The sequence below is a fragment of the Anser brachyrhynchus genome (assembly GCF_964034855.1).
Source record: "Anser brachyrhynchus genome assembly, chromosome: 1".
Classification (NCBI taxonomy): domain Eukaryota; kingdom Metazoa; phylum Chordata; class Aves; order Anseriformes; family Anatidae; genus Anser; species Anser brachyrhynchus.
In genome coordinates, this window is record NC_137694.1 from 9,210,834 (window position 1) to 9,224,649 (window position 13,816).

The window sequence follows — 13,816 nt, forward strand, 5'->3', positions numbered from 1 at the left end:
GCTGGTCAAAGGGCTTTCAGGAGAGGCTGAGGGCATTTGTGTTGTCTAGTCTGGAGAAAAGAAGGCTGAGAGGTGACCTCTTTGGTTTCTAGAACTTCCTGAAGAGGGGAAATGGAGAGAGACATGCTGGTCTTTTTGTCCTGGTAACCAGTGATAGGACATGAGGGAATGGCACAAAGGTGTACCAGGGGACATTTCTAGATATTAGGAAAAATTTATTTACTTTGTGGGTGGCCAAACACTTCAACAGGCAGTGAGGCATTTGATCCCCCATGCCTGTCAGTGTTCAAGAGGCATTTGCATTATGCCCTCAATAATATGCTTTAAATTTTCATTAGTCTTGAAACGATCAGACAGTCAGACAAGATGGCCTGTAAAGGTCCATTCTGGTCTAGTCTAGTCTAGTCTCTTTTTTTTTTTTTTTAATTAGTCTTCAGTTAGTTTCTTTCTTCAGTCATGGCAACTGATCTTGAAATTCCTCTGTCTTTCAGTTCCTTTTCAGTAGCAGGAAAAAAGGTATTATGTGTAGCATTAGATAAAAGTTTAATAATCTAGATAGTCATAGTATTACACTGTTTCATGGTATCATGGTGTCTCCATTTGTGGAATTGAAAGCTGTTGAAACTAGCTTGAAAATTTGTGATAATCCATCACTCTTATGATTCTTCCCTTATTGGAGGGAAGAAATAACGGAAAATGGTGGGATAAAAAAAGACAAAGGAAATATGGTAGTAAAAGAAAAAAATCACTAATTAAACAGTATCACAAAAAAAAAAACACTCTTTGTTACATTACAGTTTGACTGCAACGTAGATCATTAATGCTTTGGACTCATACCACCACTCTGAATGAGATTCCTTGAGTGAAGGACACAGTCAAATTCTGTTCAAATCATACTGCTGAAAATCCTAACACATTTAATAGTGGAAGAGTTACTCTAGATGTACTTAGTTGTTATACAACAAAAATTTAGACTCATTAAATAAAAACTATAATTATAATAATAAAAAAAAACTTTCACTGAAATCAAACACATTCTTGTAGTGTAATATTGGCAAGTTAATTTACTTTTATAAACCAAATATTTGCCAAATATATGGAAAAGGAACACAGGTTGTGTTTTATCAGCTGTCATAGCCATGAAAGAGATTCAAAGTAAATGAAATATGAAAAAAAAGAGTGGTAGCAACATTCAGAGTTCAACAGAAATGCTTTTCATTTATTTTCCTGCAGTATGGCAAATTCACTTATGAATCACTATAATATGTACTACCTTATTTACTCTAATCACTCTTCTGAAAAAAAGTGTCAGTAATGATCAAGGCCAAAATCTTAATATAGTATAGTGTGTTCTGTAGGCTTCATTTTCTAAACAAAGAAGCACAAAAAGAAATTTTAAAAGTAAGTTGGAGTCATTTATGTTGAAATTGAAAACACATGCTATGATAGGTAAATGAGTCTGCTTGTTTGTGGTTGAACCCACTTGAGAAGCTGGAGTCATGTCTGTTTAAGGCTAGATACTACATTAGCATGAAACAGTGGAAATGGAAGTTCCATATGTGTTTAGATTAATAAATAGTCTCCAAATAGTTTTATGTCTGACATATTCACAAGTATACAGGAAAAGTACTTACAGTATATGAGATGTCCTAATTGATGTCTTCATAATAAAACAATTGGGGAAAAAAAGTCTAATAATTCATTTACCATTTAAAGCACTGGTGGCAATGTAATGTAAGAGAACTTAACTATTTTAAAGTCAAATGCGACTGAATAGAGAAATCACATAGTGCAGATGTTGGTATCATCACCTATGTTGGTATCATAGAATTTTGTTTGCCTTAATAAAATCAATTCAGGTTTAAGTGACACTCCACATTAAATGTTATTAATTGAGTATTTCCTGAATTGACTCCATTTATGTGTAAATATTAATATTGGAGTATGTTTTATTTACATAAGATCCTTTTTTCTTTTTCCAGTGGAATATCTCATACCACCTGCAGAACTTAGACACTTGAAAGTACAGACTGATAAATGGTTTTGAAAGAATGACCATCTGATATGACTGTGACTGGGAAATTAAAAGACAATATCTTATACTGTTATTTGAATTAAAAGTATGTCAGGTTTGGTTCAAAGTATGGCTATGAACAAAAAGTGCTAATGCCATGGATGTAAATTTGTCTTTTTACACTGTTTTCTATGTAGACAGGTAAATTTTTAGTACCATATAAACAGGTTTAATCCCTACTTTGCATCCCAGTACTGTTGCTATCTTACTGAATGTGTGCTACCTACTTAGCAACCACATGAACTAAAAAGGAAAAAGCTTGATACTCAAGTTCCAGGCTAAGGCTCTCTTCTTGAAAAAAAAAAATATATAGATTTGTGTATGAACTATACTGACTGGATCTGGAAAAAACTGTCATTTTCAAGATCTTTTTTGTAATTATGGATGTATTGTTACTCTACAAGAGAAAACATTCTTTCTGGTGTTTAAATGCAGCCTAGGGACTGAAGTGTTTAAAAATTCTTTATGACTGACTATACTCAGATGTATAAACAACTTATTATATAATACTAAAGACACTGGGTATGGTTTATATATGAGTTTTAGAAAGAGAATCTCTGTAGAATTATCTATACAAATAATGTTCATCTTTTTCTTTCTTTCTTTCTTTCTTTCTTTCTTTCTTTCTTTCTTTCTTTCTTTCTTTCTTTCATTCTTTCTTTCATTCTTTCGTTCTTTCGTTCTTTCTTTTGTTCTCTTCCTTCCTTCCTTCCTTCCTTCCTTCCTTCCTTCCTTCCTTCCTTCCCTCCCTCCCTCCCTCCCTCCCTCCCTCCTTTTTTTTTTTTTTGTTGTATAATTTAATCCCTTACCTTCTTCATCATGACAGCTATAATCTTATATTTTTACCTATAAAATTACAAGGGGGGTGTCAACATTTGTTTCTAACCACTCTTACAATGTGTTCCACACATAATAGTTCAGTTACCAGGAACATCAGACTTCCTGTGTGTTGTCTGACTGCCCACTTGAGTCAAGCATAATTTTTTGTGAAGTGATATGTTCTCAGCTGGATACATCAAGGACTCTGGATTGTGTAACTGGTCATTGTCCAAATCAAACACGTATTACTTCTTTCACGGGATCTCCTCTCTGTGGCAACCTAAATTCCAATTCAAGTCAATGGCAAAACTCCCATTGGTTTTCAGGGAAAAAGATTAAACTCAATAATGTGTTTTAAATATTTTGTTTCTGTAGTCAACTCAGAAATGTAGGGTGGTCTGAGGAACACATCATACTAAAATTTCATTTTTTTTTTTCGGCAGTAAGAATAAAGAGAAAAATATTCTGCAAAAGCCATTGCAAAATCCTTTCTTTGATTAGAGATATGTCTGTCATTAAATCAATGTTATCTTAAATACTTTTTACATGTAGGAGAGGCTAACCTTGCTGTTTATGATCAAAGAAGTAGGTCAGTATCACACACAAACATCACTCTTTATCTCTGCAACCCAAATATTAACTTTTTTTTTTTTTTTCTGATCACAAAGGAAGCACCCTATTAAGACAAAGTTGAATCAAGGATTTAATGCTAGTATTGGCCTTTCACTAGATTGTTGAGATAATGAAGAATTCTAACTACAGGCTGCTTTATTTGATTTCTTATTTTTATATGGTAAGAACTCCAGAAAGCTGTTCTCAATTACATAACCTGAAACACATCCAGAGCCAAAATTGTTATGAAATTGCAAGGTGTGTAAACACCACTATTTCCGCAGTGTTGTAGGTGTACTTTTTGAGCATAACAGTGATTTAGACCTTGTGTAATGGAAGACAACATAGTTTACTTCCATTCTTGATTTAGATAGTATGACATGAATAATACAGAAAGAAAAGACAAACCCACATCTGACCAGACATCCAGTTCTAGTCTTATATCTCTCCAATGCATCTCATGTATGGTTTTTTTTTTCTTTCGCATTGCTTCTAAAAAAGAAACATAAGCTGTCCACCCCATCAGTTCTAACAAAATAATACACTAGATAAGGATCTGATTTCTTTTAGGGTTCTTGCATCTTATATAAAACGATACATTAACAAAGTTGGAAAATTCTGTTGTAAATGTAAAAAGATGTTTACAATTTTGAACATGAGAAAGTATTTGGGGAAAATGTGTCATATATCTGTTGTTTGTACTTTTTTTCTTTTCACTTTTCATTTAAGGGTTGATTTTTTTGTCTTACTCTGAAATTTAATATAGAGTCAAAATTGCTGATAACATTTTCTTTCAAAAGGCACTTTGAAATTCTATCATCTCTTAGAAGTTGTGTTTCTTTTCTGTTGAGATTGTATGTTACAGTCCTTACATTAAGTTCTCTTATTAGCAGCTTTCAAGTTGCCCACATAATCTTCAGTGAATGCAATGAGCTTAAAAAGCTGTGTTAAACAGCCTGGTTATGAAAAAGGCTAATGTCATGTTGCCTGGATGGTAATACCCTCTGTTTTGTCATAAAAACAGAAGTTATAAAATGATAAATTCCAGAGTGGTAGCCAGAAAAACAAGAAAAGAAAAAAAGCACCTGATTTGTAAAACCGATAAATTATATTATACTGTTTCTGAGGAAAAAAAAAAAAAAAAAAAAGCCAACATTATATGAGACAAATGCCTTTACATTATTTTTGATATGCTCTTTAGAGAGGGATGAATTTTATTTCCTCAAGTTTTCTGAAGCCTTCATAATTGCATGACCAGAATAACCTTTACCTGGGCAAATATTTCATTGTCTTTGGAGGGCTCTAGTAGGTCAAGCATTGCAGCTTTAGAATATTTTTTTCAGCAGACCTGTTAACCTTGATATGGCTACTTTTACTGAGTAAATGTTGCAGAATTAGAGGGAACATCTTAGCACACATAGGTGTAACAGCTCATACATCCATGTCTAAACCTTAAACTTCTTTAAAACCCCAGAAGTATTTATAGTGACTTCAGAGTCTTTTCCCTCTGTTGTGATACTTTGGTGTATCTAGAAGTTTGAAACATTAATAAGTTTAAAATCCTTAGTATTTCTGAAGGGATTGTGTCAAGAAGAACTGATTTTTATCAAAGTATCATTGTTTGGCTGTTTTTTCCATTATATTATTTACTTTATTTATACAAAACAAAAAGAAAAGTTGAAAAAAAGAAAGGTATCTAATGCAGGACTCACATTTCTACATTTGTGGTTTGTAAATCAAGTTGCATATAGGTAGTGCTTAGCACATAGGTGATACATGAAAAACATATACAACTTCTCTTTTGTCCCTTGAAGTCTATGGGAGATTATACATATATATACAAACATCATTCAAGTTTGCATCAGGCCCATCTGGTTCTAGACATGAAAGCATCTCCCAGGCAGGATTTTTTCTAGCAGTCTGTCACTAAACGAAGGTTTTGAAACTCTTAAAAGACAACTTCTAAGAAAAGGATTCTCTGCTCTCTTGTGAATTACTTGGAGTGGGTGGATCGCGTATTTTATTTGCCTCTTGCTTAAACTACTGCTGAGCAAAAGCTGCCTTCAGATAGCCTACGCAATGGAAGCGGCTTTAGGGGGATTTCCAAGTGACAAGCACCGTTACTAATAAATTGTCTCAGAATGTAAAAATGTGACCCTCTCAGGTGGTTCAGCCACAGTGTTTGCAAACTGTGACCAAGTATCAAATTCCTGCCTTTTTGCTAAGCACTCGCCATGGAACAATACATGGCTGTGACTTCTCGCTCCAGCTCTGATTGTGTAGCCCATAATTAAGGATTTGGATGAGGATGAATGGCAAAGAATGCTACTGTGCAATTGGCTGTAACCAATGTGACCTGAACTGATCCTGAATATAAACTAAAAAGAGAGAGAGAGAGAGAAAAAAATGACCTCTTGTACCCTCTTCTGTGATCCATGTATGTAGTTAGCACGGACTCCCCTGCCAGGCTTTTCATCGCTGTGCTTTTAAAACCATTAGCTTGCTTTGTAGTCCTAGCAAGACATGCATTTTTGAGCTATCATAAATGAAATCTTAGAAGATACCTTTCAACATATGCCAGGCACAGTTAAAAAAGAAAAAGGCCATTATGGTTCTTTAAAGAGGGGGGAAAATCTCAGGGTGAAATGGTGCAGACATTTTATAGAATATGGAAAGTTTGAAAGAAACTTATATAGAGTAAAAGGACAGAAGAAAACATGGTTGCATTAGAGAGGGCAGAAGCTGCATAGACTATAGTTTCAATAGGATTCTTTCTCTATATATATTGTTTTTCATCTTCTGTGATACATCAGATGATGCCACTTTGACTTCCACTAAGTTATTCCTGATACTCTTTTCTTTAATAAAAATCAAGAATACATTGCCAAGAGGTTATTTGGTATAACCCAGCTGTAGTCTGCTGCCATAGAAGAAAACATATGACTGGAAAGAATGTATATCTCAATTTATTTAGGAAAATATTGCTTTAAGATTTTTCCAGTGGAAGCTTTATGTGGCATTTGGATAACATTATGTGGAACAGATTTAGCTTCCTGTCTTCCAGATTTCCTCAATATACAGAGATGTGCCAAACCACTTTACCTGAATCTGGATTGAGCTCTGAGTCTAAACTTAGCCCAGACGTAGAACTTTTATGATTCACATTGATAATGGAAAGGGATTTTTACTGCAGATCCAGATATGAATTGTTCTAGAAATGCTTTGAAGCTGTCACTTTGTGAATCAGGTGGGTCAGAACACTCCTACACTCTTACGCTGCATGCTAATGTTTACTGATTTCAGTGGGGGGAAAAAAAAGGAAAGACAGCTAAGACTGCTTTTTAGTGTTTTATATCTAGCTTGTACTTGTGAATGGTAAAGACTAATTTCATTTTACAACAGAAAAGAGCACATATATATATATTTATTTATATATATATATGAGTGGTGGATGCCTGGGACACACAATTAGACTGGGGAGGACACTTAAGTTTTCTATTTTTTCCTTCTTCTTATGATAAAGAACTGGAAAATGTGGAGAAGGTCCTTTATGGTAAAGATGCTTCTTTCTTAGTGTAATAAAAAGTAAAAAATCCTGTAAGAAATAGGTAGCTGTTTTAGCTGAAAGAAACATAAACACTGAATATAGAGGAGCACACAAGAAAAGCCTTGAATAGTGGAATAGTTTGAGTTTAAACAGTACTTTGATTTTACATTTCTGGCTTTATTTCTCTAGAGATTTTTAATTTCTTTTCCTTTTCAGTCATATGCATTTACTTGGCATGAGGTGGAGAGTGGGCATAGGGTAGGAAGAGACAGAGAAAAGTTCTTCTCCTACTCTCTTCTGTTTGTTTGGAACAGAGACCTTCTTACAGTCTTACTGTCCTTATGCTGCGTAACTGTATTTACTTTAACTCTGTCCATTCCCTGAAGTTAAGTACACTTACAGAAAGAACTCTTTGGGCTTAGGATTCTTGATGCCTTATTTCATCCAGACTGTGCTCTATGCAGGATAAACCCACAAATGGAAAAGGATTCCCACTGACAGGTGATGATAATTTCCACCTCCCCTTGCCAGGAAAGGGACCCGTCAGGGATGGGCCTTTCACCATCTTGTAAACTCAGCCTTACATTAATGTGACACAAGCTGATCACCGTATGTGTGAAGCCTGCAGCCCTATCCATGCCTTTACTATCAGGTTCCCATAAAAGTATTTTCATTGGTCCTCCCACACACTCCTATATATTGACTCAACAGGTTCAATATTGCATAGATTGTAAATGAAGAAGCTAATATTGTTTTTTGTCTGTTTGCTTGCTTGCTTGCTTGTTTGTTTGTTTGTTTTAAATCATTAATCCAATTACATTTATTCCTTACAATATACTTGCATCTAGTCCCTATACAGAAGTATAGCACATTTTCCATAAGGTCCAGGACATAAGAACATAAGGACATAAATCCCTAATTGAGGAATTTTTTTTATTTGTTTCTTCTATAAAAGATAAAGTGGATGATTAGAGACTAGTTTTACACGGTATATTGACAGCTATCAGCATGACAGACATCTGTGCACTTTGCACTTGAAGGGTCTTAGTGATAATTTTGTTTCCTGCTACATTTTTGTGAAGTACAGAGCATATAGCCACACAGTACAAAGTATGAAGAAAAAAAAAATCTTCTGGAGTAGAGTGGAGTTTTAGTGTGTTTTGGAGTCTTCTGGAGTTTTAGTGTGTTTTGGCAAAGAAATTGAAATGGGGTAAAAGAAAAAGTGGAAGGGAAAGGGAAAGAGTATTGGTCAACAAAAGTCCTGCATCTACAGAGGACAGAAGAAAAATCTTTTTTAATCACTTTTTAAGCCTGGAGTGTGTTTTATTTCCCCATTTTTCACATTCTGATCTTCAAAATTCTTTAAAAATGGGCACAAAGTTAACCTTGAGGCAAGTCCATCTAATGAATGGTACTAGACATGTAGCTATCCTGTATCTGTACAGTGCTTCACTTCAGTTCATTCTTCATCGATCTCTTTTCTTTCTATTTATTATTTATTTAGTCTGTAAAGAAGAAGTTTCTGTTATAATATTGTGATTTTTCCCACTGAGAACCTCAAAAAAATACTTCAAAAACTTGCTAGAAACATTTGTTTCCACAATAACGAGTTATTTTCCATAGCAGATTATAAACTATATGATACATTAGGAGAGAGACTAGACTTGTATTCTCATAAACCAAAATATTTGTATGTTTGAAAGAAAAAAAAAAAAAAAGAAAAAAAAAAAAGACCTGAGAAGGAAACTGCTTTCTTCATCAAACAGTTGTAAATCACATTTTCCAAGAGGGGAAATTACATACTCTACCTTAAAATATTAATTCACCTTAAAAGTATACAAAGTAGAGCCTTATATTGGATATACACATTCAAATAATGGGCTATACAGCAGTGAAACGCTGCAGAATACTAGTACTGGAAAATAAGAGGATTTTTAGTAGTTATTAGTTCTACTTAGCATGGGTGATGATGACCGACGATAAGTAAGTTGCCAATACTCAAGTCTGCTGTTAGGAGATGGTGGAGTCCAGGATCCTCTGAGAAGAGACAAGGCTGTAAACAGGATCACAGCCCTGGAGCTCAGGAGAGCAGACATTGGCCACTTCAGGGATCTGCCTGGAAGTATTCCATGAGATTGATGAGGAGTCCAGGAGAGCTAGTTGATATTTGAGGAACAACTCTTCCAAGCCCCTGAAGCTCTCATCCTGATGAGCGGAGCACTTTTCAGAGAAGGATCCGGGTGTCCTGGCAGACAGGGAACTTAACACCAAACAGCAGTGTGCCCTTGTGTCAGAACAGCCAAGAGCCTCCTGGGCTTCCAAGAGCACTGCCAGCAGGTCAAGGGAAGTGAACCTTCTCCGCTGCTCAACGCTGCTGAGACCTATCTGGAATGCTTGTCCAGTGCTGGTTTTCCCACTACAAGAAAGATATGGATTTACTGGATCAAATGCAGCAAAGGGCCACCAAGATGATTAAGGGGCTGGAGTATCTGTCACAAAATGAGGCAGAGAGAGCTGTGGTTGCTCAGCCTGGAGAAAAGGCTCAGGGGATCTTGGAAGTGTAGGTAAGTACCCGATGGGGGCAGTGAAAAAGATGAAGCCAGGCTCTTCCCAGCAGTGCCCAATGACAGTACAAGAGGCGATGAACATTAGCTGAAACACAGGAAATTTTACCTGATTACAAGAAAATACTTTTTTTACTATGAGAGTATGTAAGGTCCAGAGCAAACTGACCCAGCAAGTCTGTAAATTTTGCATTCTTAAAGATATTCAAACCCTGACTGGACATGGTCCTGGACAACCTGTTCTCCCTGACCATGACCAAGCATCAAGTTGGACTAGAGAATACCCAAAGGTGCTGTATCAACTCAGAAGTTCTGTAATAGCCACCTATTCTGTCATGTAGCCAGAGTACCAGAGCAGAGAGTATTGCTACTATATTAGTCACCCTCCTAGTTAAAACAGTCTGTTCTAAGATGAACTGCAAAACTACAATCTATTTCCACTGCAACGTATACTGCATATGAGGTGGTGATGGGTAATCCAGCTTCCTAATGAATCCTGCATACATGATAAGCAGGCAAGAGCATGTGGTTTACACACTCACTGCATGTGTCACAGCTCAGCTTGCTGAAATTTCTCAGTGAAGTGCATATAAAATTCTCCTTATAAAAACAGCTTAAAATAGCTTGAAGAGAAGCAATTCCATTTTATTTAACTACCCACCTGTGAAATATCAAAGAACATCCTTAAACACTCAAGAGTGGCTTACTGATTATTTGGCAAATAGAAATGTTATAGAACCCAGTTCAGTGTGGTACTTAACACTGTGCTTAAATTTAAGTAGATGCTCAAACCCTGTTTTAATTCATTTTCACATAGCTCAGTGGCACTTAGATACATACCTAACTGTGTGCTTAAATGTTTTGTTGCAATGGTGTTTTTGACATTTCTGAGACACTGTATAGTCCATGATGCTGAATAATGTTATGATTTGCAAATATGTTTGCAAAAGTAACCTCCTGCAGTTCTCTGGTTTGCTTAATACCACTAATTGAATACACTGATTACAGGAAAGGTTTATGCTATAGTAGAGTAGTATATTTTAAAATTTATTTTTACTACTTTATTATTCACAATTTTAATTACAAAACTTAAGAAAACTGTAAAATCTCTTCACATGGGCATTAATTCAGAAAAAATAATAATGATGGTAACATATGTCATTTTACAAGGTTGTAGAAGTGGTGTTGCCTGGTAGGAATAGAAGATAAAATGAAGAAATGAAGTAAGAAAACAACACTAAACTATCATGTAAAGAAAGCTCTATCATTTTTTAGCCTTATATAAAAAACAACATAAACAAACAAAAAAACAACATATATAAAAAAACAACATAGGTTGTGTAAGGAAAAGGGTTTTTGTTCCCTCAGAACTGCTTACACAGTAACTTCAGTTACTAAAACTGAAAAATACAAAAAAAAAGCTGATTTTTAGCTGATTTTTTTGTTGTTTTGTTCTGGTCTTTTTTTTTTCTTTCTTTTTTTTTTTTTTTTTTTCCCCTGTGAAAGTACCATCCAGTGACTACTTAATGTAAATTTAGAACTCCAACTCTGTGGCTGATGAAGTTTCTCTTGCAAATCGAGACTAAAATTGTGTGCAGTTATCAGTGACCAGGCGGTAGCATAGCTCAGTTTCCAGCTGAATCCCCTTAGATGCACACTGCATTGGACAGGTGACCTGTGTGCGGTTCACACCTTCACCACTGCAGTTTGTCTCACAAAGTTTTCTCCAGCACCCTTGAGCAAAGCAGCCATGTAGACCTGGGTTGTGTGTCAGTAGTGTGATTTTCCTGCACATAAAAAGCTTGGCTTGTGTAGCAGAAAATGTCTGCCGAGATCTCAGTAATATCACATGTAATCCCCTGTTTTGTTCTCTCTCCAGAAGGTGTGCTAATTACATGTTAGATAATTAGGCCATAAATATCCAGTCGATAAGAATTAAACACCCTCACGGATTTGAAGCTAAGCTCTTTGTGTCTGAGACGGTGTTTTTCTTGTTCTTTGGTTGTGCAGGGTCTTGCACAATAATGTGCAGTTGATGCCTGAGGTTCTGGGAGATTTAGTAGCCATATAATGAGGAGCTGAGTGAGGAAGATACATGTGCGCTTGTATTAACAAGTACAACATCAGGAATTGTATCACATCTGCAATGGAAGGCTGTTACCACTTGTTCAGTCTTTCTGAGCTTTTGTGTGACACCAGCTATGTTTTACCTTAATTTAAATTGTTCTTTCTAGAAACCGTCCCGAATTGTCCCAGTGACATAAGTGATAGCAACACCAAGCCCTCAAAGACAACCCTTTAGCTTTCTTAAAATATTTAAATCCAGAGGAGCTTAATATAGTGGGTAGATGTTTTCAGTTGTCTTTTAAGACTGGATTTCTCATTTAACACTAATCCCACCTGTCACCTGAAAACTTTCTAAAATTGCCTGGCTTTAGAGCATGTTTGTTTATTTTGCAAGCACGCAAAATTCTTTTTGGAGTAATTCTTAGCGCAGGTTTGACCAATATGAAACATTATTGAAGAACACAAAAGCTCTGTGTATTCTTGGGTAAACATAATTGTGCTCCCACAATTATCTTGGTGAACAGAGGAAAACTACTGAGTAATGTATTACCCTTAAAATTATTCCTTTAAATGGGTTGTTTCCATTGTGCACAGGTGGTAAACTTACCTCACATGTTTTTTGTATAAAAGCCTGAAATAACTGAACACTGGCAAACGAAATCTAATGGTGTCATTAAAATGATTGTAAACATTCCTGTTGTGGCAGATGTGTGCTTTCTTTCTGTTGATATACATTTGGATTGTTGGTTAAGATCAAACAAATGCAGACTTCTAGTATGTCAAAAAATGTCTGCATTCTAACAGGTTCTGCTCAGAAAGAGATCTGTTTCCTTCAGAGCCAGGATAGCTATAAAATAACCAGACTGCCTGATCAGATCCAATGTCTACTCTTATTTTCTTTGATTAGAGCTTTATTCCCTGTATTCTCTGCCATCTACAGTTTCAGCTGAACAAGAGATTATGTGTTGCATCATTCTGGTTTGAGGAAACATTTCAACAGAGTAATAAATGTAGAGAAATATACAAAACTCAAAGCCAGGAAACCATCAGCTTTTTCTTTCTAAAAACGTTGCCCTTGGTTTAACTATAATTGCCAGCCTTCCAGTGATTATTTACTCTTCTACGCAAGGTAACACAGGCATGGCTGTTGTTATCCACCAGAGAATAGGATAAATTTAAACACATTTCCTCAGAGCCAAATTCTCCAGCCTACAACAGAAGTTGATGGACAGCTGGGACTACAGCAGAACCATGTGCTTCCCTTCTGCTTGGAGCAGGAGCTGTACTCCTCAGCTACTTGTCGAGAAAAGCAGAGCCCTGCAGTTGCTCAATCCTCCTTCAAGTGAAGAGTCCTGGGGAGTCTGGCTCATGGGGAAAGAAGCCAGAGGATTTACAACCATCTGTTCATGCCCCCTACCCCCCTTGGGAAAATGTCTGTGAAGTAGTTATATGTCCCAGAGGAGGGATTTTTTCTCAGCATTTTTTCAGGCAACGCCCTGTATGAGAAAGGATTGGTTTGGCCATCCAGACTTTAAGCTTCTGTTTATTCAGAATAATGCTCAGAATCTCTAAAGGTTTGCAGTGTCACTCATACTAAATCCTAGCATTTAGACTTTATAATTGCAAAATTCATTTAGGTCATGTTAGTTAGGCAAGAAATACTGCTATAGCCCAATCTAGCTATTATACACTAGCTAACTGTTTTCACCTTTGCTCAAGTCCAAAAGAAAGTTAGGTCTTCACTTTGTGTAACTGTGTTAGACAATAATGGTGTGATGCCAGGACATCAGAGACAGACAGTTTGCAGACAGCTGTGGTCATATGTCTTGGAAGCCAAGCATTTCTGTGTTGGGAATGTACTGAATTTTAGATTTGGGGCCTGAGGCTGTTGTCATCAACTTCAGTGGAAGTCCAGCACAGCTTTGGAATTACGTAGGTGTAATACTGATGCAAAAGACAGCAAAATCCATTCCATACAGCACAATGCATCTTTAGAAATGGGAAAAGACATAAAATGTGCCTTTCTTTTTAAAACACACAAAGCTCTTTACCTAAAAGTACATCAAAGTCTTAGACTTCCTGACTTCTTTCTATGCTGTCCAACTGCCTGAATATAGGTTGCCTGTGGTGTTA

The 13,816-nt window shown here is 36.1% G+C and overlaps 1 protein-coding gene across 3 annotated transcripts in view; it reads left to right on the forward strand.

Moving 5' to 3' along the window:
• LOC308176312 (uncharacterized protein) overlaps nucleotides 1–13,816 on the forward strand; it is a 145,801-nt gene that overhangs the window by 29,842 nt on the left and 102,143 nt on the right. The window lies entirely within an intron of this gene.